The sequence below is a fragment of the Lepeophtheirus salmonis genome, chromosome 9 (assembly GCF_016086655.4).
Source record: "Lepeophtheirus salmonis chromosome 9, UVic_Lsal_1.4, whole genome shotgun sequence".
Taxonomy (NCBI): domain Eukaryota; kingdom Metazoa; phylum Arthropoda; class Copepoda; order Siphonostomatoida; family Caligidae; genus Lepeophtheirus; species Lepeophtheirus salmonis.
In genome coordinates this window covers 25,511,148-25,528,851 of record NC_052139.2, presented here as the reverse complement: position 1 = coordinate 25,528,851, position 17,704 = coordinate 25,511,148, and the positions used below count along the sequence as shown (strand labels likewise).

Genomic DNA, 17,704 nt, shown 5'->3' with positions numbered 1-17,704 from the left:
AATCCCTTCGTCTTTCATGTGCAGGCTCAATAGTTATTATAGTAATTTATAATTAAATTAATAATTAGCTAATAATGCAAACAACTATCGAAAATTAAAAAAAATTAAAAAATTTTAACTGGAAAAAACCGCTCGCCCTTTCTAGGACATATTTGATACATCTCTTCGTATTAATGGCTTTTAAATAAAGGGAACTTTTTGACGACGGCGTGCGAGGAGTGCGCTTTCCCCCTTTTTTTTATAAGACTTAAATGGGATTGATCAAAGAAAAAAATATATACTTTTAAAAAGTCATTGTTGTTGTTGTAGCGTTGGAAGAAAGGCAACATTAAGAGAAGGAAGGTGTCCCTTCGATATCAAATCACATTTCGTCCATAGTGGACCATGGACAACAACGTTTGAATCTTTGTAAGTACAGAATCTATCAGAGTTGTATTGTTTTTAGAGCAAAACAATTAATTAATCAGATTAATTTAAAATCAATGAACTATTACTATTTATATTTGTATAAAACCTGTTTTGAAATTATTTTTTTTAAACTACAAAGAGAGAAAAAGGCAGAATCCTTTATCTTTGCCAATGCCTCCACTCAAGTCTAAAATTTCCCTGAATACTTATCAGAGATATATTTATATACATAGATCCAATTCTCCCAAAATTACGAGAGCTGTCCTCAAGCTATCCATTATTTTCAATAAGAAATGTAGTCTACTGTCTGATGGTGACACTAAACTATGTAATTTTGATTATTTTATCTGTATACATATATATATATATATATAGAAGAGAATATCTTGTGGTTGTCCCTTATAGGCCCACAAAAAAGAAATGCCACAAAAGCATATATTTTGGACGTAAAATTTTAAATTCTAACTGTATATTAATGTACTTTAAATTTGTGGAACATTTTATTACATAATTTTTGCAATATCTGGTAAAATGAACCAGTTATCGGGGATTATTTTTTCGACAAAAAATTGTTCTTCATAAGTTTTTTTCTTCTTCAAATAACAAAACAATTGCTTGGTTGTGTTCCTTTGTATAATTCTAATAAATGCTACTCACAACTTTTTTTGCAAAATTAGTATAGGAAAGTTTTTTACAATTATCTTCGCGAATTTCGATTTTTGAATTTTTTGAAGTAAGTAAAAAAAGCACTTTTTATCCTAACAATTATATAGATGTATATATATTGGTATTCTATTTCAAGTTTATAACACATAATTTTATATATATTCATAATAATAATAATACTTTTTTTGGGGCGATGGGGAGGGTTGCTATTTATCAGGATCTTTTTCGACAACAAAGACACATTCAAATAATAATTATAGTATATAGAAGTTTTTTCTGAATAGTTTTTTAACTTTCTCAATTAATTTGACTATTTTCATGATATGATTTCTCTCTCCTTTCTTGGCCCGAGCAACGCTGGGTAAACCATTGCTAGTATTTATATCAAATTATATGTCTGTTTATGTCTTATGAGGTCCCAGACTCTTGGGTCTTTAAAGGCTGAAACTTTGTACGGGCGCCTCTTTTGAACTTGGTCAGGTTAAGACGAGTGTGGCAATTTTAGGGATGGGAGGGGGATCATTTAGGGGGGTTTATACCCCAAAGACAAAAATTATTTTTTGTACTCAATCACACTATATAAGAAGGTGCTTGAGTTATAAATCAAACAGTGATTGGGGTCTTAAAAAACAACTATCCGAATAAGGACGTTTTCTAAATTTATTCAAAATCAAAAAATTGAAGGGCAAAAATTGGTGAAAATTGCATTTTTGTTTTTTTCAGCAGTAAGAAAATGGATTTCCAATGGAATATTGGATTTGTAAAAAAATAAAGTTAGTAGAAATTTGTCTATAAAATCAAGTCATTATACAAATTGAGGTTTAACTAAAATATCTGTCATTTTTTGAAGAATACTTTGTTTTTTGTGCAATATTTGCAAAAATGAATCAGTTATCGAGCCTAATACTTTCGACGACATTATTCTCTATACCTTTTTTTTTAGCTAAAACGAAGAAATCCGTGTATATTTGTGTTCCTCTTTAAAATACCAATAAAAAAAACTATTAACTACTTTTTTTCCGATAAAATTGATGGGTAGACTTCTCATCTTGACAATTTTATTATGTATCTTATTTTAAGTTTACAAAACTTTTTTTTTTTAATTCATAATAATCAATTTCATATAATATACAGTCGTTATATTATAATGCCTGCAAGAATACCCCAAATCTCGCCTGAGCAATATAATATGAACATATTATATTTTATTCAGTTCTATTATTTAGTAAAATACTTTAAAAAGAGGAAAACACCCTCATTAACGTCACAAAAGGATCGATGATATCTTCTGTCAGGATCGAAAAATGGGACTGGGCAGGAATCGATTAGACGCCTGTCCTTAATATTTATACTGAACCAACCGACAAAAGAGAGTGAATTGATTAAAAACGAGATTATTTGGCCTTTGAATTAAATAATTAAAGTTAAATTAGTTATTCCTTCATTGTGAAGAATAATTTTTACTACAGTACGTACCTCCATATTAGAGTTGTATGGGCCCTTAATATGGAACTTAAAATAGGTTCCCGCCCCTGTTATCGGTCCATGAAAAACGTCCTGAGTTTACAAGCACTCTCAACATGGGATCATTATATATTATCGGTTCGTACTACCCCATGTAGTCTTTATTTGTAAAGGGATTCAGAAGTTACTGAACTTTGGAAGTTTGAATTTTAAAGTTATGTTGTTGAATTTCAAATGTTTCATTTAAATTCCTTTTCTCTAGACATACATAAGAATATACTCCTTATTTTTCCTTTTGAAGAAAAATAAATTGTTGCCCAACGAAATACTTTGAATAAGTTATATGACATATATACATTATGAACAATACTTATTAATCAATCTACCATTTCAAATTGAATTAAAATATCCAATTACATAAATCAATATCTTAAATTTTCTTTTTTCGCCCAAACACTTCAAATAATCCTTTGGCGAAATTTGATTCAGGAAATTTTCCTAGAACCTATTCATTCATGTCTTCAAGCATCAATTAACATCATGTCTATAAGTAAGGTGCCATTAGTCAATTAGTCCCTTCGAAATAGATTCATGATCGGGATCCGTGACACCTTTTTCCTTATAAACAATATATCTTTTATATTTTTATCACCATTTGACTTAAAGCTCAGATCTATAACTGAGCTGAATTAGGTAAAGTTCGAATCTACGTATATAATACAAACATAAAAAGGCAGCAAAATATATACATCAAAATTACTTGTCACGGATTATTTCAATTAATGGTAACGTAAGGGATCTCCGTTTTTTAGTCTTAATAAAGTAGAAATTAGTCTTATTAAAATGACAAAAGATTGATTTGTGATACTGAAGACGTACCTGGTGCACTTAAATGAATTAAAATCAAGTGAATGTTCTGCCAATATTCTCCATTTCTGATATAATAAAATATAAATGAGCCTTATTAAAATTAGATATGGGCGATGAATCGGAATCCAAAATCAGAGAATCGGTTGTTTTTTCTGGAGTCTGCATCGGAAAACAAATGTTTAATTTGCGATTCCAAATTTTATTTTTTACATTTCTAATTTATGAAAAAACTAGCCCTCCCCCATATAAAGGAATTTTTGCTTAGAGTAGAAAATGTAATACTTCTTTTCAAAGAATTTCATTTTTCAAAAAATATGTAATTTTTCAATTTTTTCCCCCAAAAATTCAATTTTCTATGAGTAATTATATATTTTTGAAATTTTCTGCTAAGAATCGAATATTTGATTTTTTTGAATTAATTATTTGAAATTATTTTCCAAAAGAATTAAATTTTAAATTTGTTTCTAAAAAATTAAAATTTTCCAAATTTTTATTTAAAAAAATCAAATACCCCCCCCCCTAAATATAGTCCTGTGGATGGCAAAATAGTATTTTTTTATTTACTATTTAAAATATGAAAGAATCGGACTCAGTAATTTTTACTAAAATTTCTTCGGAATCGGGATTTTTTTTGGAATTGTTCCATCACTAATTAAAATGACACAATATGAATTTATGATAACTATGCCAACATTTAATGTATCAAGGATTTGTCTATGGGATGGATTTTGCACTTTGGTTTTTAGATTTTTTTCTTTTTTAAATCCAAAAATTAAATTTTTTTGGAAAAAAATTCCAATTATTATTTTTTTGCAAAAAAAAAACTTTCAAAATTCTGTAGGTATTCATAATTTTTTTTTTTTTTTTTAAACAAACGAAAATTAAAGTTTTTGGGTTTTTTTTTTCAAAAATCCATAATAATTTAGGAAAAAATTAATTTTTTTGACTTGCTGCATAATTTGACCAAATGAGCTTTTTATAAGAAAATAAATCTTTAAAAATTTCTTCCCTCTCGTGAGTGCTCATAAAAGACTCGGTGGATTTACTACAAGTTATAATTGTAAATCCTTGTTGGACTCAGAGTAGAATTGGAGATCGACAACGGAGTAATTCTAGCGGCAAATGTCTTTTTTTGTGTGCCCTATTCCCTTCCTCCCTTGTCACATCTGATTGTAGCTGATGTCTTTCAAAAGGTTCCTCAAATTATCAGGGTTACCATGTTGATTTTCGGCTATTTTCTTTTATTTTTAAATGCGCATTTTCATCACGGACTAACTATATAAATATAGTCCTTTTTTTAATATGACGGGCAGGCTCGTCTCCATTGCTATTCCCTGGATCAACTATCTACGCACTACTAAAACATAGTCAGAAATGATTGTAAGGAGTACACACAGACAAACTTTGTTTTATTAATATATACATGGTTCATTAAATGACCGTTACTTGGGACTTGTCTATGACTAGACTGGACTACTATTCGAAGTGATCATTTTCTTTTGCTGTCTCTGTCTCCAACTCCGTGCGCCAGGCTAAGAAAGCTATCAGAAAAGCCACTTTGAATGAGTGGCAAACTATCTGACAACAGGCCACTCATAGCGGTTTATCGTCGAGCCATATAAATTGAAACAAAAGTTTACAAGATACCTCAAATCTCAAGTATAGTTGATATAGTTAGTGGTTAATTTCAAGTTAATAGACTTTTTTTTTAAATGGGTAAACCCCTGAGCCCGATCTCTCAACTCTGTGAAGAAGATGAGGAAACATCATTAATCTTCTCTATGACCCGGGCCGTACAATGCAGGAAATGATTGATCTTACAATGGAGTCTGTGAGAAAGAAAAGATTGATGGAGGATCAACTTTGGAGGATTTTTAATCTGTTTTGTAATTATGATTTACGGGATTGAGTTTCGGGAGTGGTGGGTGTGTGTTTAGGAGCTAAACAAACAATCAGTTTTATTTATTTGCATTGATATGTCTATCAGGTCTTTTAATAAGTCTCATAAGATCTATAATTGGCACTATAATTATTATTGAAAAGCTGAAATAAAAGTACTTTTTATTATAATCTACTTTCAAATAATGGAAAAAAAATAAGGTCTCATTTTTCCATTTCCAGTCGTCTACAACGCAGAGATGCAAATGAAGAATTATGACAAAAATGATGAATGATTACATTCTTGTTATTATTATTTGTTGTATTGATGGCAAAAAACGACTAGAACAACAGCAGTAGCAAAAAAACAGATGTTTCTGATTTCTTTGCTTTATCCATACATAATATATTTATAAGAAATTTAAATATGCCATAAAGAGAAGACGGAAAAACTTTCATCAATCAAGTTAGTTATTTTTCTTTTGTTTTTGTTTTAACTTGAGCTAAATAGAACGAAATGTATTCATAATAATTAATAAGAAGCATGGTTTCTTATAATATCTGTTTTTTATGGTCGTTTTATATATTTTAGTACAAACAATGGAGTTTTAATGGATTGAAGTAGGTAAGCTTTAAAACAAAATGGGGAAACGAAACCCGCTTGATCCATATTTGTACAAGAGTGTCCACAAGATAAGATTTGGGGAAGGGAGGGCTTGGATTTTTTTTGTCAAAAAAAATCCATAGCTTTTCACAAAATATTCAAAAAAATAAATTTTATAGAATTTTTTTTTTCAAAAATTCACAACTTTTTGCAAAAAATTGCATATCAAATATAAATTTTTTTTGAAAAAAATTTAAAAAACCTACAGTTGTTCTCAAAGAATTAAAGTTTTTAGAAAAAAATTCAAAAATTACATTTCAAATATTAAATTTGATTGATAAAAATTTAAAAAAATCTATAGCAATTTACAAAAAATTATATTTTTTTCAAATAAATTTATAAAATGAAATTTTTTTTAACCCTATTTTGTGTAAAAAAATTATGCTGAGCGAAAAAGTTTCTGGTTAAAAGTAAAAAAAAAAATAAATGGGGATGGGGGTTCTTCCAACTTACCCTTGCGGACATCCCTGAAAGTACTTGTCGTAGCGACACTTTTTTCCCCACTTGGGGACACCGAGTATATTTTTTAGTGTTGTGTTGTTCTACTTCAGACCTAGTATTGGTCTTTAGGACTGTCATTCCTTGGGTACAGTCTTTAAAACCAGTGGTCATTGTGATCAGTCGATAGGACTGTCTGTTCTTGGGACCAATAGGATCAGTCCTAAGACTCCTGGACAAGACTGATAGATTAAATAAGGATAGACAAAAAACTAGTGCAAACGCCCTTTGCTTTTACTCTCCACAGTGTGGCTACGCCCAGTACTTTGTACAAATAATGATCACGTGATCTTCGTTTCTCCATGTTGGCTTATGGAATTTTCCTTTAAAATGTTGATGGTTTTTTAAGCCAAATAAGATAAGGATTATTAGTATTGCACATATCTTGCAAAAAATATTCATGGTTTTTTGTTATGATATATTTAATGACTCGTGGTTTTGATAACATCTCCCTGTAAAGGAAGAATTCTCGCCTATCTTTGGTATACATTGATTTAAAAATATATGAATTTAAATATAATTGTAATGCTATCCCTACAAAATCATTTAACAGGGAGATGATATAAACAAGGGTCTGAATTCATTTATACTAAGGTTAATAAAAATACAAGTTTAGATCATCATGTAATCGGGATTGCTAGAGTTTTCCATTTGATGTATTGAACCGACTACTGGGCAAGACACACAGATTTTGACAAATCAAGCAACCAATTCTATGACGTCACTATTCCTATAATTCTAAATTTGATGTATCGTACCGATTTCTGGACAAGAGAGACATATTTTGACCAAACACGGAACCACTATGACGTCAATATTTAAAGACGTGGTGGAATTCAAACATCCGTTATTAATGTGATATTGTAGAACTTTGTATTTCTTTTAACCTTCCTTTATACCATATGTCTCGCTTCCGCCTTTTCCTCGCGCTCATAGACAAATCTTATCTCTTTCTATTACATATAAGGAAATAATTTAAAAAAGGAAATATCCCCTCAATAACGTCACAAGGGATCGATTTTACCCTCTTTAAAAACGTATAAGTGGGACTGGTCTTGGCTGGAGTCCTCGGTGCTAAATAAGGACCGAAACAACACTAGTTTTCATCATAGACGCACAATCCACAGAGTGCACGCAGAATTAAATAATAATCATAGCAGTGTAAGAAAATAAAAACTTCTTCCTCCTGTTGCCAACTCCAAAAAAAATAACAAGTGAGAATTAAATGCAAACATAAAAATATTTATGATTGAAATTTTTTTCTAATTAATGGCAAGCTGCGAAACACAGACCATATGATACTTATTTATCCAAATAAAGTTGGGCAGATTTAAACTTTTCAGGGGCGTTTATAGAGGGCGGGCTGGAGGGATTGTAGCTCCTCCCCCGCCAAATTAAGGATTTTATGGTTTTGTTAAAAAGTATTTTTTAAATTTTATTCTTATAAAAAATGGTCATTCGGGCAAATTATTCGGAAGAGTAAAAAATTTAATATTGGAATATTTTCTAAAAAAATGCATTGTTTATTAAAAGCTGAGGATTTGTGACATTGTTAACCAAAAAATTTAAAAAAAAATTTCCAAAAAATTGTAATTTGCAGTGAATAGCTGTAGATTTTTGAAATTTAATTATGATTTTTTTCACCCGAAAAATTTATTCTGAACAGCAATGGATTTTTGCATTTTTTTCAAAAATTTTAAAATTTTTGCAATTTTTTCAAAATATTTTAATTTTTGCAATTTTTTCAAAATATTTTAATTTTTGCATTTTTTTCCAAAATATTTTAATTTTTGCATTTTTTTCAAAATATTTTAATTTTTGCATTTTTTTTCAAAATATTTTAATTTTTGCATTTTTTTTCAAAATATTTTAATTTTTGCATTTTTTTTCAAAATATTTTAATTTTTGCATTTCTTTTCAAAATATTTTAATTTTTGCATTTTTTTTCAAAAAAAATTTCAAGAACCAAGCCCCCACCCCCCAAAAAATATTTATAATTCGGCGGACGATCATGCTCTTTTGTCTACTAGCGGGGCATTTAGGGTACTATGAATGCTGTCAGTGAAAAACTGTATTTAAAAAAAAAGTAGAATTTGAAGAAATAAATAGCACAATTCTTTTAAGCGATAACCCTATCAGCTATCACCTTAGACATAACATACACGCTGAGCAAAAGCATTGGAAATGTTTTGAAGCCCAAAGATAGAATACTCCTATACTTCTATCAAAACGAAAGACTGTCATAAAGACGAATATAATCAGCAAGAATCAAACATGATAATATTTGAAACACCCTCTATGTTCATAACATATTTATGACTACTACAAAGGTTTATAGAAATACAAAGTTACACAAAGTTAAAGTCCGACTGAGGTTTGACATCTTACCTAAAAGTAATGTCAAAGAGTTTAACTGTTACCAAGAGTAGTTTTATATTGCCTTCTTGACTAACATTGTTTGAGTACTGCGATTATACTCCATGGCGTCAAAATATGTCTGTTTTCCCCAGCAGTAGGTGCGGTACATAAAATTGAAAATTCTATCAATACCGATCAATACATGATGGTCTAACAGTCTAATTCCATTAACCTTGACTACTACAAAAAGTTTTAGTCAATTTCGACGGTGTAAACTTCTTCTTTCCATCATAACTTTATAATTTTCCCTGACGTCATAAATTGCATCATAATTGAAGGAAACACCTTCTTATGAACCAATTTCACATTAAATCTGATTAAACTCCATCTTTATAAATAAACAAAGACTCTAAGTTGCATTGAGTACTACTTCAAAACAATGATAAACGATGAAAATCCCTTTGTAATATGTATATAAATATGTTCAATTATTATTATTTCTTGAGCGATTAAGAACGATAAAAGAAGGATTGTAACGGTTCATTTGCATCCTCGCAATGGAAATAAGATTGTAAAACGATTTAACAACTTAATTTTAAATATAATTTATGGTTAGATAAACAATAAATCTAGGCATTCAAAGGATAGATGTTTGATAGACCGTTTGGTTTAAGTCATTTTATTTGTTCGTCAGAATTTGACATCCAATAGTTTCCCTTAATATTAATATTAAAAAGAAGAGTTTGTATTGTTATAAAACTTGGTTGTTCAGGCCTCCCAAAATGGCCAACATCAACAATGCTGACAATTGCATACGTCATCAGAAAAAGGGATATATTGACTTCATTTGTAACGGTATCATAGAAAGCAACAACATCTTGCGTGGGAAAAAGGATAAACCCTGGAACTTTCCTTCTCAAGCAAACAAAGTGAAATTGGCTACTTAAACTGAAGGCTTTAGATTGTAGTAACTTCCTCGTTCTGTAGGGTGGTGGGAGATACTCCTTTGGACACGACACCTTTTCTACGGCGAAGTTTGTACTGATTGAGTCGTACAGCCAGGATGATACAAATAAAGAGAACACAGAAGAATAAAACCAGTAAAAGGGTTTCCAGCTTTGTGTATAACTATAATAATGAAGAAGAAATTAAATGCTGTATACATATAATATATAATTATTAGTAATGGATTTATAGACGTAATTAACGGAGTAATTTTCTCCCATTAGGATGAAGCTCCCACACACACACAAAAGAATTATGTAATTGTTATGTGAAAAGGAAGAAGAATCCATCTTGAATTAATCATACTTACAAAAAGCAAATTCTAAAGAAACGAACCATTAAAAACTTACTTTCCCAAAAGAGTTTGGATCACAACTTTCACCGCAATAGGCGTTTAAGTTTGAGCAAGAATACGTGACGGAGCTGAAACAAGTGAAATGCTCTGCAGAGGAACTATTGGAAGTCTCTAAGCTAATGGCTATTTTGCCGTCTATGAGGCTTGAAGCTAAAACATTACACGTTTGTTCCAAATAAGTCATTTTTTTAAAAGGCACACATTTATTAACAAAAATTCTCAAATAATGATTATTTACTGAACTATTATAAAAGAAATGAAACTACAATGTGTCTTATCACATTTTAGAAATGTATACATATACAGGGTGTGGATGGAAATTGCTTACAAATATAACACCTATATTCCTAGATAACCGTAGGCTGGGGATTTTAAATCCGGAAAATTTAAAGATAATGTATATTACAATTTATTTCACAAAATTAACTCGGGGATTTACAAATCTTTTGTTGTTACAAACGGGGGTTCTAAGTGAAGTCAATCACTCGAAGCAACCAGATGCAGATATATGCTCCTACCTGTCTCTGAACCTGCACAAGATTTGACGAAGAACTTCTTTTTCATGTTGGGCACCGTCTCGGGAATGGAAACCCACAAGGAGTCAAAAGTGCTATGTGCACGTTTATTGGGCTCTCTCTCCAATACGCACCACACATAGTAGCCCAAGGTGTTCAGATCCGAGTACCCAGACGGCCACATTTCGTTCTTTGCACTTTTTTCTTCAGAAAGTCAGCAATGCGTATTTTGGCAAGTTTTAATGCAATTTCCGTCAGATCCAAAGGGTTATAGGAATAATTTAATGAAAAAAAAATACGATAATTCGATTCAGAATACTCTTATAATCCACCCTCAATTTTGAGAAAAAGAATTCCAGGTTGTCTTGGTACTGACGCACCAAATATAAGGGGTTGGGATTTTAAATCCGAAAAATTTGAGGATAATGTTTCTTCACAATTATTATGCAAAAACTTATTTAGTCATTCTGTAATCTTTTGATCTTATATGAACGGGTCCATAGAGAAAAGGGAATCCATCAAACCAACCACTTCCAGCTTCAACCACAACCTCCAACATGGAACAGTCCTTGATGAGGAACTCATTGTCCAAAATGTATTATGTGCACGTTTATTGAAATATCTCTCGGAGTAATTAGGAGGCATCTTTTCCTTTGTCCAAAACATAAAGGTCTTAAAAATGTGGGGTTTCCGGAATACATCCGGTTCCAATAAACGGATTTGAACAAACCAATTTAAATTTCTAGCAAGACACTGGATCTGTGTACATCAGTTATTGCTCTCTAGTATCATTATCTTTGGAGTTATTTGCGTCCTTGGGCGTGCGCCCTGCACGGAGGTACGCAATAATGGGCGTTCTTATTCGGAGGACATCTCTAAAAATTTTTATTCTTACGTGTACCGTTTTCTGGGCTGTATCTGATAATCACACTATTATAAATATAGATTTGAGGGTCACCAAGATATTAAGGTCTAAATTTAGTCTGGATATAAAATATCCACTCTGTATTATAACTTATAAGATAATACGACGCTTCCGTGAATAAATGTATGTTTGTTCTTTTGTTTTGTCTTTTAGAACTTAAGGTCAGATATCTTTTTTTTTTTTTTTTTTCGTGTTCTCTTAGAAGGGGAAGTATCAAAAAAAGATATTGGATTTCAAGCAAGTAAGCACAAAAAAAAAAAAAAATGAAAGAAGGAAGGAAAGGATTAAAAAATCATGAATACATGAATCTGTGAATCAGGATGATGATAATTTCATCCTCAAGTTCTATCTTTTCACACACAGCAAATGATCTCTGTAAATAATACTATGACATAACGAAAAGCCAAAGAATGGAAATTAAAATTCGTCAAAAAAATAAAAGTTAAGACAGATAGAGTTCAAGTTAACACATTTGTACATTGTCAAAAATCTTTTTAATTCCGTATACGTCCTGATTACACATCACTAATAGATTTTGTTCATGCATATCCATAATAGACCGTCATACTTGTCCTAAAAATTTCAAGTTGGATAATATTTAAAATATCACATCATTACCTATATTATATCACGCAACCTACCATCTGAAATGAAACCGTTGGAAAAGATTCAAATCAGTTGGTAGTTGGTCAATTCTTCCCAACTATGAAACTATAGGGACTGTTTGATGTACAAGAGGTTCTAGGGCTCTCAACCCTCCTTCCCTGAACGACTACCCTGTCATTTTAGCTCCTCGGATTTCACTCCCAGAGCAATCTACTACAAATACAACCCGGCCCTTAGGCTGTACCGGTGAAGTGCTGGGCCTATAAACAGTTTAACCTCCACCGCCTCCGTGTTTCTATCAAACAGATTTGGCCTTGAACAATCCCTGGATCAGGGATTGTCCAAGGCCAAATCCGTTTGATATTTTCATGGTTAACGTTTTAATAAAAATAAAAGAAAACTGTGTAAACTCTTTGATAGTCCTACATAAAAAGATTGATTAATGAAATTTAAAAAAAAACAACCATTTTTAACCACGGGAGCGAGCTCAGAGTCAGGGTGTATTATAGCATGTTAAAAGCCTGCCTTAGTGCTTAGAAACGCGGCGGCGGTGGATTTTAAACTGCTTTGGGGGCCAGCACATCACCCGCACAATCTGAGTGCTGGGGTGTATTTGGGGATATTTGAAGGATTCTTTGATCCTCATGGAAGCGGTGTCGGAGAATTCTAACTTGACTCATAGCCCAGCTGTTCACCTACACACCCCATGGACCAGAGTGTATTATAGCATATTAAAAAGGTTATTTCCTGGCATGTTTAATCATTATTAAGTAGTTTTACCGTCCGAACAATATATAAATTGCACACGATGATATTATCTTCCAATGAAATTGATAACGTTTTTGTCCGCAACCTTTTTTTCACAGTCCTTTTAGAGTGAAGCAAATCCAATACCTAATACTTAGTTCTTTAGTTTACTCTTACTTTTGAATGCAATTGCAAAACTGACCTCATATTTTTGTCACATTGTTTATGTATTTATTTTCCTGCTTTTAAAATACACTTTCTTCTTATATTTGTTTGACTTTATTATGTGTCATCAAATGAGCTCCCAAAACGTCAAATTTGAGAAGTTGGTATTCAAATAAAAATACAGTTTTATAACAATAATTAAAAGTAATGGAGTTGTTTTATACTTTCCATAATTTATTCCTAAATTTTGCTACCTTGTATCGTCAAATCAAGATTTGAAAGATTTTCTTTCTAAAATGTTTAGTTTTAAACATACCTAAAGTCCGTTCAAAGTCCACATTAGTAGTTGGAGCAAGTTTGAAGTTAACAAGATCTTTAGGAGCTTTATAAGAAGGAGTTATCTCATCATCACCATCACAGATATTACGTCCAACCTTTTCCATAAATGGAAGATCAGAATTTCGCAATTTCTTGCAAAGTTATGTATCCCTTATTGCAAAATTCAAAAGGGATTATTTAACAATCAATTTTGTGTCAAATAGATATTGTTTTTCCTCCAAAAAGAGAGATGGGTTTTCTATTGTCTATGAAGAAAGGTTTTTGTAGGTAGATTCTCCCATCGAAATTATCATCGAAACTTTTGTGTTATCTAACTAGAATACAAATTTTCTCTATTTATTTTATATCAGTCTCGAAAAATGAGTAGTTTTCAAAAGGTCAAAATGAGCGATTTTTTGAGTGAGGATTTAACAACCGCTCAGGAATATCAAGTCTATTAATTATGTTGTAGTAAATGATGGGCAATTTTTTAAATTTTTCCCAGAAGAGTGTTTTCGTATCATTTCTCATTTTCGGATTATTTTCACATAGGTTTGAACTAAATATTGAATAATAATTTATTTATTGTTTGCAAAAGTTGTATATGCAAATAGATTTCCAATCCGGATAACAGATAATTTAAATGTTAAAGCATCATTACATTTTCAGGATTTTGTTTGAATAGGATTTTTTTTGTCGTTGAGGATTGCAATCAATAAATATAATAAAAATTATTAAGTGATTCAAACACATTTATAAATTATTAATCAAGTAGTCTTAACTTTTTTAAATGTCAATTTTCATTTGAGAGACCTTTAATAAGATTTTATGGCAGTTTAATTAATATTTTAAGAATATCAGATTTCAATAAGTTACACCCCCCACCCCCCGAAGAGGACGACCATACCGTCATCTTTTAAAAAAATTCGTGTTAAAAGGTGTATGATATGTAAATCAAGAATTCACAGGTCAAATACATATTTTTTAATTCATAATGTGTCTTAAAGGGAGTGTCTATATAGTATATGGTCTTGTAAATCTTATGCAGTTTTTAATGCTTGAACAGTATTTCTTTTTTTTTTAAACTGTCATAATTATTTCTTTATCATCTTTGAGGAGAGAACATATAAGTATAAAGTGTAATCACAAGTGTGTGTTCTCATGAACAGTGGTGCTAATCTATTGCATTTTTTAGCTCGTCCGTTTTGTTTATATCCTTTTTCCTTCCTCTCTTGTCAAAGCTGATTGTAGCCGATCTAATGAAATGTTATGTCAGATAACCTGCTCTTCTACAAAACATTTTTCAAGTCGTCAGGGTTACCATGTTGATTTTTGATTTCTTTTATTCACATGCCCAAAATACAGACGATCAGCATCACTTTTCATAAGAAGAAGTGAAGGCAATAACCTCACTTATTCTGGGAGTTGCGCATTGTCATTGTCTTTTTTTGCGTTTCTGGTATTATTCCAGAAATAAGTGTTGTAGATTTGAACCTATTCTAATAGAAATACTATAATTAGATATACGATTACATTGAAATAACATCATGGAATCACGAATTCAAATAATATACACATTGAGTCAGTCTATTCCACTTGGAAGAATGGAGAATCATTATATTTTCTTTTCAATGATAGCAGAGAAGTCTTCCTTCCCTGAAGTAATTGCGATTTATGATTTATCCGTAACATGAATAACAAAAATAACGCTAATTTGCTGTAATCAAGGTTGTTCTCGGTTCAGGAAATCCATCGGTCCCAGTCTCAGTTCTTTCATTTCAACGGTATCGGTATTGATTTAACCTTATTGGTCTTCTTCCAAACTCCTTTCTCGATACAGCCCTGTTTGGTAGAATGGACTTAAAACAAAGGGCATTTCTAGAAAATTCGGGCCCAGGAAATGATATTAGATATAAACAGGGCTGCAGTTACCTAATACGCAGAGTACGTAGTGCACGCCAAGTTCTAGCAGGGGCTCCAAAAAAATTAAGGTGGCTAGTGGGGGGCACAGGAAGATGGAGAATTGAGGATTTATTTCAGTCTACTTATACATAGTACATATGTTTCGTTTAATGTGGGCCTAAGTTTAAAATGAGTTAGTGTAGGGGGTTTGACATAGTAAAGTTTGGGAAACCCTGCTAAAGAAATATTATAGTTACCATATCACTGGGCTCCTATAAGTTTAGTAGCGGATCTGGATCTATAATCTATCCCATTCCTTTCCGTTTCTATTTACACCGTCTGGTTCTTAAACAGACTTTTCTAGATCCAAAAGAAAAGCCTTCGCTATTTGAAACTAAGTAACAACTGAGTCACCCTAGCGACGTAATAAAATAAATGGAAAACGTTGCAATTGGGGGAAAAATCAGAAAATTGATTTATTGATAAAACTACTTTATTTTATAGAGTAAATATTGTATTTTCTTTATCGGAACAAAAACACAAGAACTGATACCGATTAGCAACATATTGTGGTCTTGGTTCTACTTTGTCAGTTCTGTTTCTAGCAGTTCAAAACCACTAGACCGATAAGGGCTCTCCCTTGGTTATAAGTGCAAGTCCTTGTTGGACTCTTAGTAGATTTGAAGATCGACTTTCCAATGTCCTTGTTTATTTCCTTGCCCCTCTCTTCTCTCGTTACAGCTGATTGTAGCTGTTCTAATGCAACACCATGACAGCTAAACTTCTCTCCTACCAAACATTCATCAACTGGTAGGGTTACCATTTTGATTTTTGGTTTATTATTTTAAGATTAACCAAAATGTTACTGATTAGCATCACGTTTTTGCTACTAACACTTTGTCCTTACTTAGCTATACATTCTTGGAGAGGCTTATAAATAGCCTAAATCAAATATCTTTAAAAATAGCATGACAAAGAATGAACAAGTTTAGTCAGAAATGTTTCATATCCACGATACTTTTTCATATACATTTATCATTGGGGTTATAAAAATATGTACAGCGAGGTTTAGTTGCCTATACCAGGTGTTCTGAAATGGGGCGTACGTGGAGAAACTCAAAGAGGTAGGTGAGATTTACACAGATATATTTATTTATTTACCGCCAAAAATATTTTGCACTATCTGGAGTATACGCGGCGGGTAACTTATTTCAAAATCCTTTGGCTAGTCACTCAAAGAAATGAGTGATTAAGCCAGTATCTTCAGAGATACCTCTTGATCATTCGATTGTGGAGGAGCCCATTGAGGTACGTTCTGTGTGAGCAGGAACTTCTGGCGTAAAGAAGGTGGAGTCATTCAGCACGGATCTGTTTGCGGAAAATTTTTATGAGGCACATGTATATTCCGTACTCCAGAAAAAAGTTCTCATAGACGGAGAAGTTGTCAAATTCAACCCCTTTGTGGAATATGAAAAAGATTGAGGAACACCTGGTCTATACTTTTGAAGTTCTTTTAAGCAGGATACCTGTTTAAAATTATCATAATTTATTATGATAATTTTATACAAAACGAGTTTTCTAATAGGCAATCTGAACAAGGTTTTTTTTTAATTTTGCAAAGCTGTTATCATTCTTGTTCAATTATTGAAGAGAGAACATATTAGTATAAAGTAATAACTAGCGTCTGTTCTCACAGAAGACGGAGAGTATCATTGTTGGGCTCAGAGTAGAATTGAGGATCGACATCCGAGTATTTCTGGAATCTGTGTATTTTATCCTTCCTCTTATAGTTGATTGCAGCTAATTTAATAAAAGGTTTTGACAACTAAAAAAATCCTCTGCATATTATTTACTATAAAAACATATCTTTCTCGTGAAATTCGAATTTTAACAAACTCTTTGTTGGGCATTCTTTTATGTACGTACACATGATTCAAAACTCTATCCCATCTGAATTTTCAATCATATGTTTTCGTCCTTTCATTGAATGAATGACGTATTATTAAATAATTCAATCTAAGATTTCCATAATATATACTTTTTTTCGAGAATTACTTGTAGGTTTAAAATCTTGATAAGTCCAGGGATCCTTAATATTATTTGTACATATATAAAATAATGTGTTTTAGCAATGTTGGGAAAAAGAATTTGTCATTTGACATTTTTTAAATTTAATTAAGAACATTTAATTTTTGTAAAAAAATAGTATAAAAAGATTTTTATAGAGATGAGATTGGAGATGGTTGACTCCAGTTTTTTATTTTCTCCTCCTGCCTTAGGGAATCATACATTATAATAAAATAAATAGAAATTTATAGAGGAATTATTATTATTTAAGCGTACGATAATTATTAACATGC

General features: G+C 31.4%; 1 protein-coding gene and 1 long non-coding RNA gene across 2 annotated transcripts in view; one reads left to right on the top strand and one right to left on the bottom strand.

Annotated features, from left to right (window-relative positions):
- The first annotated feature begins 277 nt into the window (after window positions 1–277).
- Window positions 278–17,704, top strand: part of LOC121124040 (protein unzipped-like) — a 29,897-nt gene continuing 12,470 nt past the window's right edge. The window contains exon 1 of the mRNA XM_040719146.2: window positions 278–408. The gene's annotated coding sequence lies outside the window, so the exon portion shown is untranslated. The remainder of the gene's footprint in view (window positions 409–17,704) is intronic.
- Window positions 9,452–11,703, bottom strand: LOC121124044 (uncharacterized). Its single transcript, XR_011781808.1, has 2 exons — window positions 10,162–11,703; window positions 9,452–9,934 (listed from the first exon to the last, which is right to left on the bottom strand). It is a non-coding gene; the product is annotated as an uncharacterized lncRNA (long non-coding RNA).